The sequence below is a fragment of the Cololabis saira genome, chromosome 21 (assembly GCF_033807715.1).
Source record: "Cololabis saira isolate AMF1-May2022 chromosome 21, fColSai1.1, whole genome shotgun sequence".
Taxonomy (NCBI): domain Eukaryota; kingdom Metazoa; phylum Chordata; class Actinopteri; order Beloniformes; family Belonidae; genus Cololabis; species Cololabis saira.
The window spans coordinates 4,776,585-4,795,582 of NC_084607.1; the positions used below are offsets into that span (position 1 = coordinate 4,776,585).

Genomic DNA, 18,998 nt, shown 5'->3' on the forward strand with positions numbered 1-18,998 from the left:
AGGAAGGGAGGAAGGAAGGGAGAAAAGAGGAAGGGAAGAAGGAAGGAGAGAGCAGGAGGAAAGAAGGAAGGAAGGAAATGAGCCAGAAAGAAAGAAAGAAAGAAAGAAAGAAAGAAAGAAAGAAAGAAAGAAAGAAAGAAAGAAAGAAAGAAAGAAAGAAAGAAAGAAAGAAAGAAAGAAAGAAAGAAAGAAAGAAAGAAAGAAAGAAAGAAAAGGATAAATTCCCGTTGATGAGGATTTGTGTAACAAACATGGCAGATCTGAGAGCGAAATAGTTTTATAGTTGAAAAGGTGGAGTTGAATTGGTATTTTTTTTATCGTTATTAGGATAAATGCCTTTTTTTTTTAGCTGCGAGAGGCGTTTTTTTTTTTTTTTGGTGAAAAATACACTGTTCATACTTTTTGGCCCGGAGAGCGAGCGAGAGACGGAGAGAGACGGAGGGAGGGCGGCGGCCCCACCCTTAATCTACTTCCTCTGTTTGTGGTAATGGTCTACGAGTCTTTCTGCCGGCGAAAATCACATTTCTTACATGGCTGACTCTTGATGAATTATTTCACATTTCACTTACTTACCGTACCTTTTGCGAAAGTTAATTTACATCAGTGACGTTGAAGGGAAATTTCACAGCTAGAAAATGAACAGCTCCCCCTTGTTCAAACTCAAAAAGGTGTGGAGCGTGTGGCTCCTTAAAAAATCCATTTCAAACTTCATCATTTAACCGTTTGACAGCACATCTGAATGCACACGGGCCCGGCCAGCCCTCTGATTTTCTATGTATTTAAATATGGACCCTCTTTAATTGAGCAGAAACTGCTGTGGAGAACAGTGCTGAACTAATACTGAGGCTGAAATATCATTACGCTGATGGAAACCGGGCTCTCTGACTTTTATTGGCAGCTTGTGAGCTAAATGTGTGGTTCAATTCAGAGGCGGCCATAGCTGCAGAGGCAAAGTAATCGACTTTGGGACAAAATGGTGTGGAAAATGACGTGTAGGCCGTTGCCTAAAGCCAACCTCGCGCAGGCAGAAATCTATCAGTCGAAGGTGTGCACCGACATTGGCATTTACACAAACGTGATTTAGTTGACGACGCCGTGGAGCTGATGTGCCGGACCAGTGCTTTTAGTCAAAGAAAAAGTACCATTTCAAGCTACGCCAAATCCGCCGCTCCTGCCGCGGGAAACATTTGTGCATTTGGTTTCATTTCAGACTCCGAAACCCCTGCAGCACGTTGTTGCACATCTAGGTCGGAGGAGCCTGAACCCTGGGAGAAATCTTCCCTTTGTTTGCAGATCAACACAAGACTCGCCGGAGTATTTTTGGCTCGGTCTCGCCAAAAGTTTGGACGTTTATATGTAATACTCTTGCAAAGGAAAGCAGCTCGCTCCACGGGATACGGGAATGAGCCGGGGCACTGGAGAAGCCAAAAAAAGGGGCCACGACCGGTGGAACCAAACATTAATCGTCACAATAAGACAACAATTAATCAGCAATTAGACACTATGAGAGCGTCTCAACCACCGGTGTTACATCAGCTCCTAAACTTCAGATTCAGAGTGTCTCTTTCCCAGCAGCAAGCCTGGAGGATCTACAGTCACGCCCACACACTTGCCTGCACACACACACACACAAACACACACACATGCTCACGCTGAACCACAAAGCAGATCAAGTGTGCCTGGAGAGCTCTATAGAGAGGCCAGTTTTCCTCATTAGACCACATGTGCAGCACTCTCCAAAAACCCCTCACTCTAATCACTGTCACCAGACCTCGGCTGAAAAACAGATAATTAATGTTGGGCCCGGCCTCAATCAGCCTCCATGCTAAACAGCTCCGCGTACATATGTGTGCGCATGTGTGTGTGGGTGTCTGCGTTTGTCTATTTGGAGTCTGTTGGTGTAGGAGGCTCCCTCCTTCCCTCCTTCCCTCCTTCCCTCCCTCCCTCCCCACCAACCCCACCCCCTCCAGGGATTGTGGATGTTCGAGCCATCCACAACAACGATTTCTCTCAGGCTCGCATTAGCTCTCAGAACAAACACAAGCAGGATCAGGCACATTTTACACAAATCACATCCAGGAGAATTCCGATATCCGAGCGGGTACGAGTTCGCCGCTTCCGTCTTCCCCGGCTCTATAACGTCTCACCCCTCTCGCCCCGTGACTGCCCTTTTATTTCCCCCTCACCCATTTATTACATGGAATGGACTTCTTAATCGAATGCTTTGCAGAGCTGATTTATTTATGTTCTCTTTTTTCCTTCCTAAAGGCAGTTATTAATATTATAAATATTTGATGATACTTTGCGTGACCCTGCAGAGAATGACAGAGAGGAATTGAAGGTTAATGCTGGGGGTACGGACTGATTAAATGGTGACCGAGTGGCAAAAGCCCATGCAGGGCGGCTATAAACTTTGTAATAAAATGGACTAAATAAACACTGTTGGCAGGAGGATTTCGCTGTAGGACTTTAACAAGGTAATTTACAAAAATCATATTTCCTTGTTTTGCCCTCTGGTGATGACTGAACACAAAAATAGCTTTGCACTGTTTGCCCTGATTTCCAGATACGGGACTAATGCCTGAAGCCCAGAACCAGAGGGGAGCAGATGCCTCCAACCCAGAACCAGAGGGGAGCAGATGCATCGAACCCAGAACCAGAGGGGAGCAGATGCCTCCAACCCAGAACCAGAGGGGAGCAGATGCCTCCAACCCAGAACCAGAGGGGAGCAGATGCATTGAATCCAGAACCAAAACGGAACAAATACCTCCAATGCAGAACCAAAGAGGGAACAGATGCCTCCAACCCAGAACCAAAGGGGAACAGATGCCTTGTGCCCAGAACCAAAACGGAACAAATACCTCCAACCCAGAACCAGAGGGGAGCAGATGCCTCCAACCCAGAACCAGAGGGGAGCAGATGCCTCAAACCCAGAACCAAAAGGGAACAGATGCATCCAATCCAGAACCAGAGGGGAACAGATCCATTGAATCCAGAACCAAAAGGGAACAGATGCATCCAATCCAGAACCAAAAGGGAACATATCCATCGAACCCAGAACCAAAGGGGGACAGATGGCTCGAGCCCAGAACCAAAAGGGAACAGATACCTCCAATGCAGAATGAAGGGAGAAAAATATATTCTGTGTCCTGGAAATGCCCTGAATTCCCAAAACACAGTCTCATATCAGCTCTGCACCTGCTGTTTATTAATAAAGGTCTGTGAGAGAGGCACCCCCGATGTGGCTTGTTCACACGGGACTCAGTTCCCGTGGGACGCGAGCTACGTGGCGGGAGGCCAAGACTTAGGAAAGTTATAAAGACGGGACAGCCGGAAGTTCAAGTCAGAGTCAGCTGCGGGTCTCGTGCACGACACCCAGCCAGGGTTTTTTTGGCTACTCTGCCAGGACTGTTCGGCTCTCCAGTCTTCTGTGTCGAGGTAAGAGTAAGGCCTTAGCCCTGTGTAATTGTTAGTTATATTGCTCTACCATTTGTGGGGGATAACTTGACACTTTATCCTAGCAAAAGAGCAATTGTGTTTGTGTCTTCTATGCAATGCTTGCTTTTCTTGTGGTAATAAAGGTTCATATATCATTATAGCAAAAGCGAGTGTGTGTGATTCATTTTGGTGCAGCCGACCACTCTCGAGCCTTAATCGATTTTCTCCCAAAACACAGAACCAAAGAGGGAACAGATCCATCCAACCCAGAACCAAAAGGGGAATAGATCCATGGAACCCAGATCCAAAGGGGAACAGGGTACAGTATATCTATATATCAGGAGGATGGAAGTTGACCTTCCTGGACCCTAAAAACACTTGGCCCATGTCAAGTATGCTATCCCAGTCAGGACAAAGGATAAAAACTGATTAACTCAGATTCTGTCCCTGTCTCTACGTCACACCAGGACTTTGGAACCAGAACCAATTGTCTACCACGCCAGAACCTCCTTATGGACATATGTCCCAACCTGGAAGCCATTAAAGGTTGTTGGTTCTACAGTAAAGGCCAACACAAAACATGTCACATTCCTCGCCATCAACAGCAAAGAGCCCCGTGGATTAACTTCATCTCCAAAGGAAAAGTCCGTGGTGGTACTGTACCCCCATGAGCCGTGCCGCTTCATTGGGGCGACAGCAAGCTGGACTGGAGACAAAACTCATAGAAAAAGGTATTAAAAGTAGGATCAGCCTCAGCTGTTCAGAGTAAATCCACAGATGATGATCCAAATGCACCGTCAGAACTTTAGATGAGGCTCATACAGCCTACATGATACACTGAGAGGAACTCCTATGGCCCAAACATGACATTGCATATCCAGATTTATTTACGATCCATCTTAAAACTGTAATTTTACCAATTTCACACTGAACAAACCAAACAAATGCATGCTTATGTTTTATTTAAACTTGAATTTTTATTGAACATTTTCAAAAGAACAAAACAATTACAACAGTTGCGGCTACATGTGTCTATTATTAAATTACAATAGATCCAAGAGAGAGAGATATGAATAAGACAGATTTCAAGTATTCCCCACCGTGTCCCATCGGGTCCATTTCTCCCATTTAGTCAAAGAGACATTTTCCTTCATTCTAAGTCTATACGTCATTCTCTCCATGTTATGGACTTCTCTAATGATTTCTACCCATTCATTCACAGCTGGTGGTTCAACCTTATACCATCTTCTTGTTATTGTTTTTTTACACGTGACCAGTAGTATTTTTATTAAATATCCGTCTTTGACCAGGACATATTGATTCAAGTTCCCAAGGTACATAACACTACGTTCTTTAGGTATTTCATAACCCAGGATGTTCTTAATTATATCGTGTACGTTTTCCCACAATGGGTTAAGTTTCTGACATCCCCAAAAAATGTGTGTATGATTGGCTTCCCTTTCACCACATAAACGCCAACATGAGTGCTGGGAACGTGTTTGTTTACTTTTTAATTTGGGAGTGATGAAAAAGCGGGTTAGGTTTTTCCACCCGAATTCTCGCCATATTCTCGAAATTGTAGTTGCGTGTTGTATTTCACACATACTCTGCCACTCCTCTACAGTAATGTTGGTCTTCAGTTCATTCTCCCACTTCTCCTTAATGTACAGAGTGGAGAAATCTTCTGAATCTCTTAAGTGCATGCTTATGTTGACATTTATATCACTCTGGGCTCATCTGAGGCCGATACTGTAAGTGACGGCCAATGGAATCTGATCAGGTGGAGGGTTTTTTTCTTGTAGTAGATTTTAGTACCATTAAAATTGGTGGTTTTCCCTCTTGACACCGTCAAAATGAGTAAAAAAAAATCATAAGTCTGCAATTAGTGGTGCTCTGGCTGTCCGTCAAGTTGGGAGGTTGGGAGTCGTAGGCCTTCAAACTTCAGATATACTGAGAAGCTTCCCCATCACTGTCCATCTTAAATTTCATTAATATCAATTCTGTCAAAACATAAGGATGGTTGAGCGGCCCAAAGCTCACCGTCAATAACAAGTATAGGTTGAATATTTGACTATTTGATCTGATTACTAAATATAAAGCTGGTAGTCCGAGGCCATTAAAAAGATGTTTGGACCTGAACTGTCCAGCTTCTCTGCGTTTGTCCCTCCCCGTCCTCACGTCATTATCGAACAGAGATGTGAAGTCGTGGTTGAAGATGGAACTGTTGTTCTGCACCTCTGAGGTCACGTGTGACGTTTAATCGAGTCCCTGACACAACTGTGAGAGGACAGGTTTGACACGTAACCGTCTTTTCTTTGTTCAAAACTGGAAACAAACCTCTTAAACTACTAATATTACATAACGCAGAGTAATATCAAGCCTCCAGCTCATAAGCTGCTTCTCTGGAGATAAAACCGTTCTGAACCGCAGGTAAAAGTGTGTTCTATGGAGCTAGAACAGTCTCATAATTCACAAATGCACACGTCGATCCACAAATGCACAGGACAAAATTCACAAACGCACAGACCGATTCACACGTGCGTAGGACAATATACACAAATGTGTTTTTGATGCACACACAAATATAAACTGATTTACAAACGTTTTTTGTCTGTGAGCTGCGCTGGATTTGCGTGTGACTTTTGAGATTGGCTGAAACAAAGGAAGACATCTGATTGGTTGCAGATCCTTCAGTGTTTAAAAAACGTATTTGTGGATTGAGTCACGTCAGGGGAGTCTCAAAAGTCACACGTAAATGCAACACAGCTCACAGACAAAACAACGTTTGTAAATCAGGTTATATTTGTGTGTGCATCAAAAATACATTTGTGTATCTTGTCCTACGCACGTGTGAATCGCTCTGTGAATTTGTGAATTTTGTCCAATGCATTTGCGGATCGGCGTGTGCATTTGTGAATCGGTCTTTGCATTTGTGAATCTTGTCCTGTGCATTTGTTACTATTATTACATAACGCAGAGTAAACCGCCACTTGAATCAAGCCTCCAGCTCATAAGCTGCTTCTCTGGAGATAAAACCGTTCTGAACCGCAGGTAAAAGTGTGTTGTATGGAGCTAGAACAGTCTCATAATTCACAAATGCACACGTCGATCCACAAATGCACAGGACAAAATTCACAAATGCACAGACTGATTCACAAATGCACACGCCGATCCACAAATGTCACAGGACAAAATTCACAAATGCACAGACCGATTCACAAATGCACACGCCGATCCGCAAATGCACAGGACAAAATTCACAAATGCACAGGACAAGATTCACACGTGCGTAGGACAAGTTACACAAATGTATTTTTGATGCACACACAAATATAACGTGATTTACAAACGTTTTTTTTTTGTCTGTGAGCTGCGCTGGATTTGCGTGTGACTTTTGAGACTCCCCTGACATGACTCAATCCACAAATACGTTTTTTTTTTAACACTGAAGGATCTGCAACCAATCAGATGTCTTCCGTTGTTTCAGCCAATCTCGAGAGTCACACGCAAATCCAGCGCAGCTCACAGACAAAAAACGTTTGTAAATCAGGTTATATTTGTGTGTGCATCAAAAACACATTTGTGTATATCGCCCTACGCACGTGTGAATTGTTCTGTGCATTTGTGAATATTGGTCTGTGCATTTGTGAATTTTGTCCTGTGCATTTGTGGATCGGTGTGTGTATTTGTGAATTATGAGACTGTTCTAGCCCCATAGTGTCCTCCCCCATCAAAACTTTCAAACTCCAACAACTCCTCCAGTATTTAATCAGCAGCACCTCTTCCTCCACAATTACCATCTTCCTCATGCAGCAAGGTTATCCTTCCCAGGCTCGCTCATCAATTCTGTTTTCTGGCTTTTTACCATCGAGTGAAAGAAAAGAAAACAAGTATTTTTTTCAATATTTGGAGCACATGCTCTTCATCAGTAAGCCGCCTCGTCTATCGCCCAGGAACGATGGTGGAGCAGAGAACAAAAGCGCCGACGGCAGCATCAACTTGGCCTCCGTGTCACGAGAGGAAAACGTATGATGGTCTCGCAATCGTAATCAGGAGCCGGCAAATTAGTGGACTCCATCAGTCATTATTCAAGATGTGCAATTACTGGAATCCAATATCACAAAGTTAGGTGGAGGCTGTGGAAAAGGAAAAACACCCAGAGGGAGATGAACCTCCCCCCCCCCACCCAACCCTCTTCCAGTGGACATAATTTAATCAGTTAAGTGTGGCATGGAGCATTTATCGACTCCCCAAAAGTGTCTTTCTTTATACATTCAGACATGGCTGAATAAATGATTGGAAGCTGACATATATAATTCGACCTTGTCAGAAGCTGATCTCCATCCCCCCACATTTCCTTGTGCATGCTGCGTAATTGAGCCTTCAGGGATGGCTGAAAGACTATCTGGTCCTACTGTGTGAGGATCTGTATTGATGATCAAGACCGGTTACCAACTATGTAATCAATAAGTGCACACACACACACACACACACGTGAGCGGAGAGTAATAAATACACAGTGACAGTAACTTATCTCGCCTTCACGAGCTGTTTAATAATTGCAGGGATCACAGAGTTGCGTTAACAGCACCTCTGGGGTGCCCGCTTTGCAGTGAAAGATATATGTAATTAAATATGTTTCCTTGCATAAAAGGCTATTAACTCCACTACGATATTTTCCTTGACAATGACGCATACAACGTGGAAAAAGCTCCACTTAAATTGGTTAGGGACTCCATCAGAGGCAGACAGGCTTCCCACATTTAAATTACATAAATTTCATATGAAAGCCACAGGCAAACTCTGAAATGAAACTTGCATTAATTGAGAGAGTTTAAATTACTTTTTTGTGATGTAGCTTTTGTAATCTTCTCCCACCTCAAATCTCAGGGCTTTGATGGTCAGTTAGAGAAAAAGTTCCTCCACTAATCACGTGTTTTTCTGCAGCACGGCCTGAAAACGGAGGAGGAGGAGGAGGAGGAGGAGGAGGAGGCATAATTGTCTTGTTTACCTTGATTGAATATTGCATCTTTGTGCGTGTAACCACAAGGGTTCGGAACATTTGCCAAGGCCGGCGAGAGCAGAGGATGTCAATCTCCAGCTTTTCATTCAACTTCTGCTGACACATCTGCAACCGGAGCCTCGGCGGGCCCCGGGGGCCCCTGCTCATTTCCAACAGTCAAAATCAATCCCTCATTTGGATTCAGCAAGTTGGAAAACATGAAAAATAACACCTATGGCAACCGAACATGCAAGAAAATCATTAGAATTAGAAATGAACAAGAGGCTATTAAGAGAGAGAGAGAGAGAGAAGGAGAGAGAAAGAGGGGGACCAGAAACTCAAGTTTTTAAGCCACATCGTAAAAATGCAAATGCTCGAGCCATTACTCCGGGACTTTACCGTCCGACAACAGATTTAATATGCCGTGTGGTGTTTAGCATATCCGTGTTTTCATTTTTTTCCTACATTTACTCATCAGATCGTCCTCACAATATCCTGGGCTTTGCAAATGTAATATAACCTGGAATGCAATGGGCCGGTGTGATGCAGCTGCGGCATTCGGGGCCAGTGGGAGCTCTTTAAATGAGAGTGTGGCTGTAAACACCACGTCTCCCCCCGCCCCCTCGCCCCTCGCCCCCCACCGCCTCACCGGCATTACTGGTGAAGCTGATGACAAGTGCCGAGCAGCCTCTCCAGTGCCTTTAATACAGCGAGAGCGTTCTCCGGGGGAAATGCAATCTGTGTCCTCTTGCACAGATCCACTGTCTGCACTTCCCCTGCATGTGAGCGGGCTATCATATTATACTCCCCGCTCCTCCAAATGGGAGAAGGAAATGGGAAATCGCACTCGGCCACAGAGACGGAAAAAGCAGGAACATAATCACAAAAAAATAAATAAATAAATAAAATAGTGTGGCGCAAATGGCGCAGATCAGCCTGGCGTGCAGACCTCCCCTGGCTGAGCGCTAAATAATAACGGCTCGGGATGGCTATAGTGCCACGGGAGAAGAAAGTACGCCCCTTCTTTGTGCCCCTCAGGCATCTATTGGCTCATAGCGGCTTATACGTTTAAGATGGGAGACGAGGACACCGCATCACATTCCTTTATTACCCATAAAAAAGCAGGAGACGCAGAGAAAATAAAGCTCCCAACACGAGGCAAAGTGTTTGGAAACATTTCCCTGACCTTGGATGTTTCTGGGTTCACGAAGACATGGAGGGAAAAAGGATGAAGCTGGACTTTTTAGGGGAGAGTAGTGAGAAGTGAAAGTGTGAAGCACTTTTGCTGCTTTGTTGTTGTTTGTATTTGTTGTTGCGACGTGAGAGAAACGAGACAAAGCCCGGCCGGCGGAGGCGACACAAACACAGACACATGGAAACAACGACGACGATGAGACTCTGTTTCTACCTGCCCCAAAACAGACAAAGACACTTGAGCTGAGAGATGCTCGGCTCGGCGAGCGAGTGGAGGGAAGTCACTGTGTGTGTGAAGTGAATGTGCCGGACACGTGTGTGTGTGACGGAGTGTGTGTGACGGAGTGTGTGTGACAGCGTTAAGCCTGAGTGAGAGGTGAAAGGACTGCTGTACTCACAGTTGTGCTCTTGTTTCCCTGTGGTCTGTCGGCGTGTCAGAGTTTCATCCTCTCAGCGTCTCTCCCTGGGCTGGGCTTCCTCTTCCTCTCCTGACCAAAAGGTGTGAGGAAGAAGGAGGAGGAGGAGGAGGTGGAGGATGGAGGAGGAGGAGGAGGAGGAGGGGATACACGGATTGAGCGCTAAGGAATGAAAACCGAACAGAGAGAGAGAGAGAGAAATGAGGAGGAGGAGGCGGAGGAGGGAGGGCGAGAGAGAGAGCGAGTGGGAAAGACAGAGGAAGAGAGAGAGAAGGCTCACCGTGGAGGGATGGAGGGATGGAGGGAGGGAGGGAGGGAGAGCGGCGGCGGCGGCTTGCGATTGGCCTGTCAGTCCGGGAGAGGGAGCGGCGGTCTCGGCGGTGTCAGGGCGGCGGGTCTGCCTGCACCCGGGTCCGTCTGCCGGCGCCTGCGATTTCAGCACCTCCACAGCAGTTTACGCCGATTCCTGGAGCAACACAACACACACACACACACACACTGACTACTTCACACACACACACAGGCAGAGAGAGAGAGAGGGAGAGGAGGGAGGGCTGATAGAGTGAGGCAGACGTGTTCAGAGGCCCGATGACAGCTTCAAGCTGAAGCTTCTCCTCGGCTCCTCATCAGTGACAGGTACTGAGGAACAAGAGAGGGAGCACACACACACACACACACACACACACACACACACACACACACACACACACACACACACACACACACCCTCCCCATCTCAATTACCATAGCGCTGCAGATGTATTGGGCTTGTCAGCTCTCCAGCAAAGCCCGGGGAGGAGACGTGGCTAACTTATCTCATCTAATTTAACCCGGCCGTAATCAGACCACGGTCTGGACACGGGTCTTCTGGGGGGGGGCAGGGGCTCGTCCGGGGTCGGGGTTTAGGGGTTTAGGTGGATCCTCCAGCCATCGGTGGCCGTCGCCAGGGCGACCGATCGGACCGGGGGCGTCAGGGACATTTCAGCAGTTGACGCCCAGTTTGCCGCCAATTAACCCTTGTACTGTCTTTGGGTCAGAATGACCTAATTCTCCTTTTCCTTCTTTACTTCCTCCTGCTCTCTCCTTCCTTCTCTCTTGCTCTTTTCTCCCTTCCTTCCTTCCTTCTTTCCTCCCTCCCATCTTTCCTTCCTTCTTTTCTCCCCTCGTACATTCTTTCCTTGTTTTCTCCTTTCCTTCCTTCCTTCCTTCCTTCCTTCTTTTCTCCCTTCCTTCCTTCTTTCCTTCCTTCCCTCTTTCCTTCCTTCCGTCTTTTCTCTCTCCCTTCCTTCCTTCCTTCCTTCTTTTCTACCTTCCTTCCTTCATTCCTTCCTTCCGTCTTTTCTCTCTCCCTTCCTTCCTTCCTTCCTCCTTGCCTTCCTTCCTTCCCTCTTTCCTTCCTTCCGTCTTTTCTCTCTCCCTTCCTTCCTTCCTTCCTTCCTTCCTTCCTTCCTTCCTTCCTTCCTTCCTTCCTTCCTTCCTTCCTTCCTTCCTCCTTGCCTTCCTTCTTTCCTTCCTTCCTCTTTTTCCGTCTTTCCTTCCTTCCGTCTTCCCTTCCTTCCTTCCTTCCTTCCTTCTTTTCTACCTTCCTTCCTTCATTCATTCCTTCCTTCCTCCTTGCCTTCCTTCCTTCTTTCCTCCCTTCCTTCCTCCTTGCCTTCCTTCATTCCCTCTTTCCTTCCTTCCGTCTTTTCTCTCTCCCTTCCTTCCTTCCTTCCTCCTTGCCTTCCTTCCTTCCTCTTTTTCTCTCCTTCCTTCCTTCCTTCCTTCCTTCCTTCCTTCCTTCCTTCCTTCCTTCCTTCCTTCCTTCCTTCCTTCCTTCCTTCCTTCCTTCCTTCCTTCCTTCCTTCCTTCCTTCCTTCCTTCCTTCCTTCCTTCCTTCCTTCCTTCCTTCCTTCCTTCCTTCCTTCCTTCCTTCCTTCCTTCCTTCCTTCCTTCCTTCCTTCCTTCCTTCCTTCCTTCCTTCCTTCCTTCCTTCCTTCCTTCCTTCCTTCCTTCCTTCCTTCCTTCCTTCCTTCCTTCCTTCCTTCCTTCCTTGACCCGAAGACAGCACAAGGGTTAAGTGTCCCCCGCACCCCCCCCACTCCCACGATCAACCCCCAACCTCGTCCGGTGATTCCCATCTCCGTCCTCCATCCTCCCCACTCCAACCAAATTCAATTAAAAAGGAGAAATTGGCAATTAGATCACTGTTATGATCCTGTAACAATGATCTAATCTGTAATTCATTGGCTGGTGTTCCCCCGGGGGGGTGATGGGGTGACGAGGGGGGGGTTGTGCTTGATGGAGGGGGTGAGACTTCCTCCCCTCTGCTCAGGAAGCCTGTCGGGGTGCAGATTCCCCCGGAGTCGAATGAGGCCTCCACGGCGCCACCTCCTGCTTTCAAACGCACAAGGCTATATATTTATTTATTTATTAAGGATCCCCCATTAGCTGGTGTCAGAGCAAACAAAAATCAAAAAATAAAAGCCAAAACAATACATACAATAGATAATAGACAAACCCGTCATCTAAAACTAATCATATCTGCAACACACCAAACAGATGAAATTACTGTCTTAAATAGACAAATTGATTCACTGCAAATACAGCGGAGATACTGAGGTAGATAATTCCAGACAGACATTGACCTGTAGATAAAAGAACGTTGTAAAGCATTTGTTTTTGAACCCAAAATGTTGAAAGAGACATATTGGACCAAAAACACAAAAAACAAATATGTCTGGAGCTGCAAAAAATGAGTAATCAGCCTTAGAATGAAGGAAACACATGCTGCATGTATTTATATTAGTTATAACCAAAGATACTCTATACAGTTACAGTTACATACAGTTATACAGTTATACTCTATACAGTTACAGTTTATAAAACGTCTCTGGTATAACTGGGGGAAGATTTTTTTTTTCATTATGCACTTCGAGAAAAAAGTCGAAATGTCGAGAAAAAAGTTGAAATGTCGAGAAAAAATAAAAAAATTCGAGAAGTCAAAATGTCGAGAAAAAAGTCGAAATGTTGAGAAAAAAGTCAAAATGTCGAGGAAAAAGTCAAAATTTCGAGACAAAAGTCGAAATGTCGAGATTATGGTTGAAGTACAATCTCGAGAAAAAAGTCGAAATGTCAAGAAAAAAGTTGAAATGTTGAGAAAAAATTAAAAATTTCAAGAAAAAAGTCGAAATGTCGAGAAAAAAGTCGAAATGTCGAGATTAATGTTGAAGTACAATCTCGAGAAAAAAGTCGAAATGTCGAGATTAAAAAAGGAAAAAGGAAGATAAAAAGAGAGAAAAAAAAGAAAAAAAGAAAAAAAGGAAAAAAAAGGTCAAACATTTTTTTTTTAAATCTCCAGGGAGCCACAAATAGTATGAGTAAAAATAACTTGTTCAAACAAAAAAACTGGAGTTTTACTACTAGTGACCAATATTAACATTATATAATCATACATATATATATATATATATATATGCATGCACGAGGATGCAGAGACTCCCAGCTGGCCTGCAGGAGACGGCGATGTACGCGAACACCGTCTCCTCTCGCGGGAGGAGCGTTTTTTTACCCCTTAATTGAATTATGTCAATTCCATTTGCTTAATGAATGGGTGGGGGGTGTGGGGGGCGGCGTGCCCTTTCGGGGGCTGCAGGCTAACAATCACACTGAGAGATGGGTGGGAGGCTGGCGTGGCGGCTGCAGCATCTAGACGGGAGCCGGTGTTGTGTTACGCCAGTCGTGCGCTACAAGCTGCAGCACATGTGGACCGTCTGCAGCGGTTAGCGTCAGCGTCACACCCCCCCCAGCCCGACCGACCCCGGCCGACCTCCAGCAGCCGCCATGTTGGCCCCTACTTAGTTAAAAAGCCTTGTTACCTTTTATTTTATCACCTATCCTGTGGTGCTTCTATTCAGAGTCGGAGGATAAATACAGTGTCCTCTATAGCACACACACACACACACACACACACACACACACCTCAGACCCAGTGTCAACAGGAAGGCAAACGGACTATCATACATGGGGAGTGTGTGGGCTTGCAACACACACACACACACACACACACACACAGACACACACACACTCGGGAGTGGTGAGATTGCTCTGCTCCGCTCGTTTAGCACTTCTAAGGCAGAGATCCCCAGAGGCCGCCCATCACATCCAGTTACCGTGGCGCCCAGACACGGCCGAGCCCCACCTGGCTGCTTTCACCTCAATCTGCGCCAGGCAGGAGGCTCCGGCACCGTGACGCTCCCCTTTTCTCGCCCGCTCACACACATCATTCACCGGGGATCAGAGACACCGGTGTCTCACGCCGGAGATCAAGAGGACTTCCACAAACTCACACCGCTAGGAGTTACTTCCGGCGTGGCGGCTGCACCCCGGCTCCTCCCGGGAGGAGAATCGTATCCTCGTATCCTCACCCCCCCCCTGCTAACTTTAACAAATCTGCTGTAATTAACTCAAAACGAGTAAAACGTGTCGGCGCCGGAGCGCCGGTGAGAGTAACAGATGGCGTGCGAGGGGGAAACCGCTTCATTAACAGATACTCTTAAGGAAGGAGCCTAATGAGACGGCGCTGCTTTGTCGAGTCATGCTGACGGCGTCAGGTGCCGAGGAGCTGAGGTGCCGAGGCGCCGGCGTGATGGCGGCTCGGGGGGGACGGGGGGCACGACGACAGATGCAAACAGCAAACAGCTCGGTGGGAACGGTGTTCTTGGGTGTGAACGGGGATGGGGGGGGGTGAGAGGGCACGGAGGAGGTCTGGCCGTGGTCAGGGAGCTCCCTGGCTGGTGGAGCCCGATTCGTCACATGTTGATGCAACTAGCGGTGCACCGATCGATCGGCAACCCATCGTGATTGGCCGATAACGCCGAATCGGTTTTTGAGTACTTTGAGTTATAATAAGTGATAATCTGAGGGGGAAACTCATGTTTGAGATGACGACAGCAAGAACTGATATTAAAAAGAGATGTACATCAATTAAGGCTAGAGAAATTTGGAATAGTTGTAATAACAACCTAAAAATGTGCAGTTCTATCTTCAAGTTTAAGGAAATGTTTAAAGAAAATACTGTAAATAAATATAAAACACTATAAATATAACGTATACTATCAAAAACATTCTAGAATGTGAAACGTCAATTTTATATTTTGTTTTACTTATTTTTGTCTTTTTTATGTATTGTTTGTTTCCACAGAGTAATGCTAATGTCTCATTATTAAGCAGATCATAAGAAATTAAAGGGTCGGCACTATAAGCTACGGCTTCAGCCTACACCTTTTCGGCAAAGGAAATGTTTTTTTTATCTTTTCATTTTGTTTTGTAAAAAAGTGTGTACAAGCCAAAATAAAGATTCATAACGAAAGTTCTCAAAGTAATAGTTCAAAATAGCCCGATTCGATGACGTTAACAACAACAAACCGCCGCCAGCGTGTGTGTTTCCACATCTCAGACCCCGGTCTGCTAAGGGGGCGTGGCAGTTTCTACAAAGCATCAACACTGAAAATGGCCTTGCTGGTATGGGAGTTTTACAATGTCCGAAAAGGACAACAAATTTGCAGTTTGCAACGTGTGTGTCTAGGAGATGCCCCGAGGAGGTTATAAAGGAATTTCAACACAATGAAGCTGATAAGACATTTGAAAGTTTCTCACATCAAGGAGTATATGAAAGTTTGAAAAGTTGTCTGCCGCTAAGGCTGAGAAAGAAAAAGGAGCAACGCTGCTAACTCAGCTGTAACATAGACCTATAAATGACAGCAACAATAGCGAGAAAAATAAAGAACTACATCGTAAAGTAATGGATTCATATGCCTTGAATCCATTACTTGCATGTGATCTGTCCCAGAGCATGGGACAGATCACATGCTCTGTTGAATCTGCTTCCATGTTTCTATTTATCTATTTTATCTATTTCGCCTCTTTGCTTTGTTCTGCTCTTTTACTTATTTTTTCTTTTTCTATACTCATTTTGATGTACTATTCCATGAACCTGCCCAGGGACTACAGGAGGAAACTCCTTCCGCGTTCATTTCTGACCAATGAGAGAACGGTTGGTTCGTGCATGGCAATTGTTAACAGCTTTGAACAGCTACAGACGGTTGCCTTGTGAACATAAACGACACAAACGAAAAACGAAACAATTGTATCGATTTAGCCCCTGAATCGGAACAAAACAAATGGGCCACAGATCTGAAAGCACTCTAAGGGCCAATCCCAAAACACCCCCTACTTTCTACCACTAGCCCTAAAAATGAGTAGGGCCCTTGTAATGTTCCCTAGGGATTGGGACACCACTTGCTACGTCACTGCGTGGTTAACGTTCGGGTACGTAAGCGACTGCGTAGTTACGTTTGCACATACGTCACACCATATCAGGAAGCCCAGAGATAAAAGCTGTTTTAATTTCCGCTGTAGCGCTGTTAATATGCCACTTTATTAAGTTTTAATATTTTTTCAGGCGTAAAAGTAACCGTTAAGATCCCCAACCTGGGCTCAGTTTATCCAAATAACGCCTGTTAAGAAATTTGCTCCAACGTTTTCGGGATGAGAAGAGCCTCCCGGCTCGGGAGCTGATTTATGGTTCCGTGTTAAATCGACGCAGAGTCTAGGGCGTAGGGTATGGCGTACGGCGCGCGTCGCCGCGTAACCTACGCCGTAGGCTCTGCGTTGGTGTAACGCGGAACCAAGCGAGTGATTATGTACATTCACTGAGTGAATGTTATGAAAGTAAAATATATATTTCTCGCTAGAAATGTAATCAAAACGCATTTTTATGCAGAAACTAACTCAAAATGTTGATTTTATTCACTAAAAAATAAGAAATGTCCGCCATGTTTTTTTTTGTTATTCAGTCTGCAAATGATGACGTAAAGCATTCTGGGAAATTTTCTCAGGCCCTCGGCCGTGAAGTCAACATCTGAAAACCCTTGCTCTGAAGGGCTAGATTGATACTCCCTACCCCTCGATATGTGTACTCCCCCTAGATGCAAAGAGGAATTGGGACACCACTACCTTCACGGGAACGCGCAAAATTTAGGGGTAGGGCTGAAAAGTAGGGATTGGGACTGGCCCTAAGTCTTCCCTAAGAGTCTCTAGAGTGTGAAATATTGCACGTTGCCTCAGCCTGCAATAAGACAGACAATTCATGCTACTTTATCATCTCCTCATTTTGATACCTAATAATACAATTTCAGTGTCATTTATGGATTTCACGCTGTGATCAGTGATCGGCAGATACTGATTTTGGAGATCGGTGATCAGCCCTCAAAATCCTGAATCCTGACTGAACTACGGCGGGAAGTTTCCCTAATGTGCTGTTTCGGCCCTATGGAAACTGCACTCGCGCTCTACCACCTTTTGTTTGAGCATCAGTTAAGCTGCACTCCCAGAATTCTCCTACTCATGTCCGACACTCGAGAGTGTGCCGGCTCCTCGCGCCGCTCCCATCGACGTCCTCGCCGTCTCCTGCATCCGCCAGCCGAGCCGGTGAGCTCCGTAAGGCCCGAGGCAAATTACCGCAGCGGGACGCTACATTTCCCCTCCATTTGAGACTCCTTCCTCTGCCTCGCCGTCCTCCCTCTCTGCCCCCCTGTTTCTCTGCGTGTCACAAATCAAAGTGTGCACCTCAGCACTGGCAGCACATCATGGGAGTGCAGCTTAAAATGAATTAAGTGTCCTCCACCGACGGATTCAGGCGAATCCCACGGTGCGGAGGAAGAAGCCAGCTTCCCTGCACCAGGACGATAATAATAATATTCATGTTGGTTCATCGTTCCACAGAATGATCCCAACCTTTTGGTGCAACCTCTCAACCTTGCTCTTTCCCCCCGTATCGGACGATTGTTCTGCAGAAAGACTTCTACACCTCCATCTAGTGGCTTAAAAGCCGGGCCAGTGGGCCATCAGGTGCGATTTTCCACTTCAGACATTTTTGTAAAGGATGGGGGGGAAATGGTCTTAAATTGGATGCTTTGGCACCTCGCAGTTCCTCCAAGCCGGCTGGAGGAAAACCTGCTCCTCTGCCGTCATTTGCAGAAAGGTCCTGCTGCAAATCTTCAGAGGAGGAAGTGGATTTCACCAACAAAAGGTACTGCTGGGTAAAGTTGCTTTCTTACTAAATATCGTCGTCAACGAACCTTTATCACCTGAGGAAAACAAGACGAGACGCAACAAAAATGCTGGTCATGTGACGATAACGATAATTAAATATATAATGCAATATCGTAGAGGAATAAAAACCAGACTAAATTGTAGATTACTAAATAAAAACTCTGCTAAAATTCATTTTCGTTGACCAAAACGAGATGAAATGTTCCAACAAAGATCCTTAATGTCCATGTTTTCAGTAGTTTCTCTGGTTTAATGTCCATGTTTTCAGTAGTTTCTCTGGTTTAATGTCCATGTTTTCAGTAGTTTCTCTGGTTTCATGTCCATGTTTTCAGTAGTTTCTCTGGTTTAATGTCCATGTTTTCAGTAGTTTCTCTGGTTTAGTTCTGCTGGGTGACGTTAGTCCTCAATCCCAGTCGCTGCAGCAGGAATCAGATCCAGAAGATGCAGCTGCAGAGTTAGAGGCTGATGCCGTTAACGCAGAGCTCTAGTTAACGTCCATTAAAAACAAAGATACATAGAGAAACGCGGGGATCTGCTCTGGGGCTGGAGAAGAAGAAGAACCATATTTGGATACACTTTCCTACATAGACGTGGAAAAGAAAACCCAATGTGTCGTCGGAAAAGACAAAGATGGGGAGAAATGTGGAAAAATAACTATGTTGTAAACTCAAATTAGAGTCTTCTGTATCTGGAATGAATGTATTCTTGACTTTATAAGGTAACAATAATATAATAATAAGATAACCTTGTTTGAATTGTAAAATGGGTTTGGCTGAATACAATCTTTGACTAAAACTAGACTAAAATGGTCCTGGACAATTATGACTAAAGGCTGAAATATGCTTCTGCGTCAA

The 18,998-nt window shown here is 45.5% G+C and overlaps 1 long non-coding RNA gene across 1 annotated transcript in view; it reads right to left on the bottom strand.

Annotated features, from left to right (window-relative positions):
• The window catches only part of LOC133422408 (uncharacterized), a 453,225-nt gene extending 443,102 nt beyond the window's left edge, over window positions 1-10,123 (bottom strand). The window contains exon 1 of the long non-coding RNA XR_009770741.1: window positions 10,033-10,123. This is a non-coding gene — a long non-coding RNA (uncharacterized LOC133422408). The remainder of the gene's footprint in view (window positions 1-10,032) is intronic.
• Between the last annotated feature and the right edge of the window lie 8,875 nt (window positions 10,124-18,998).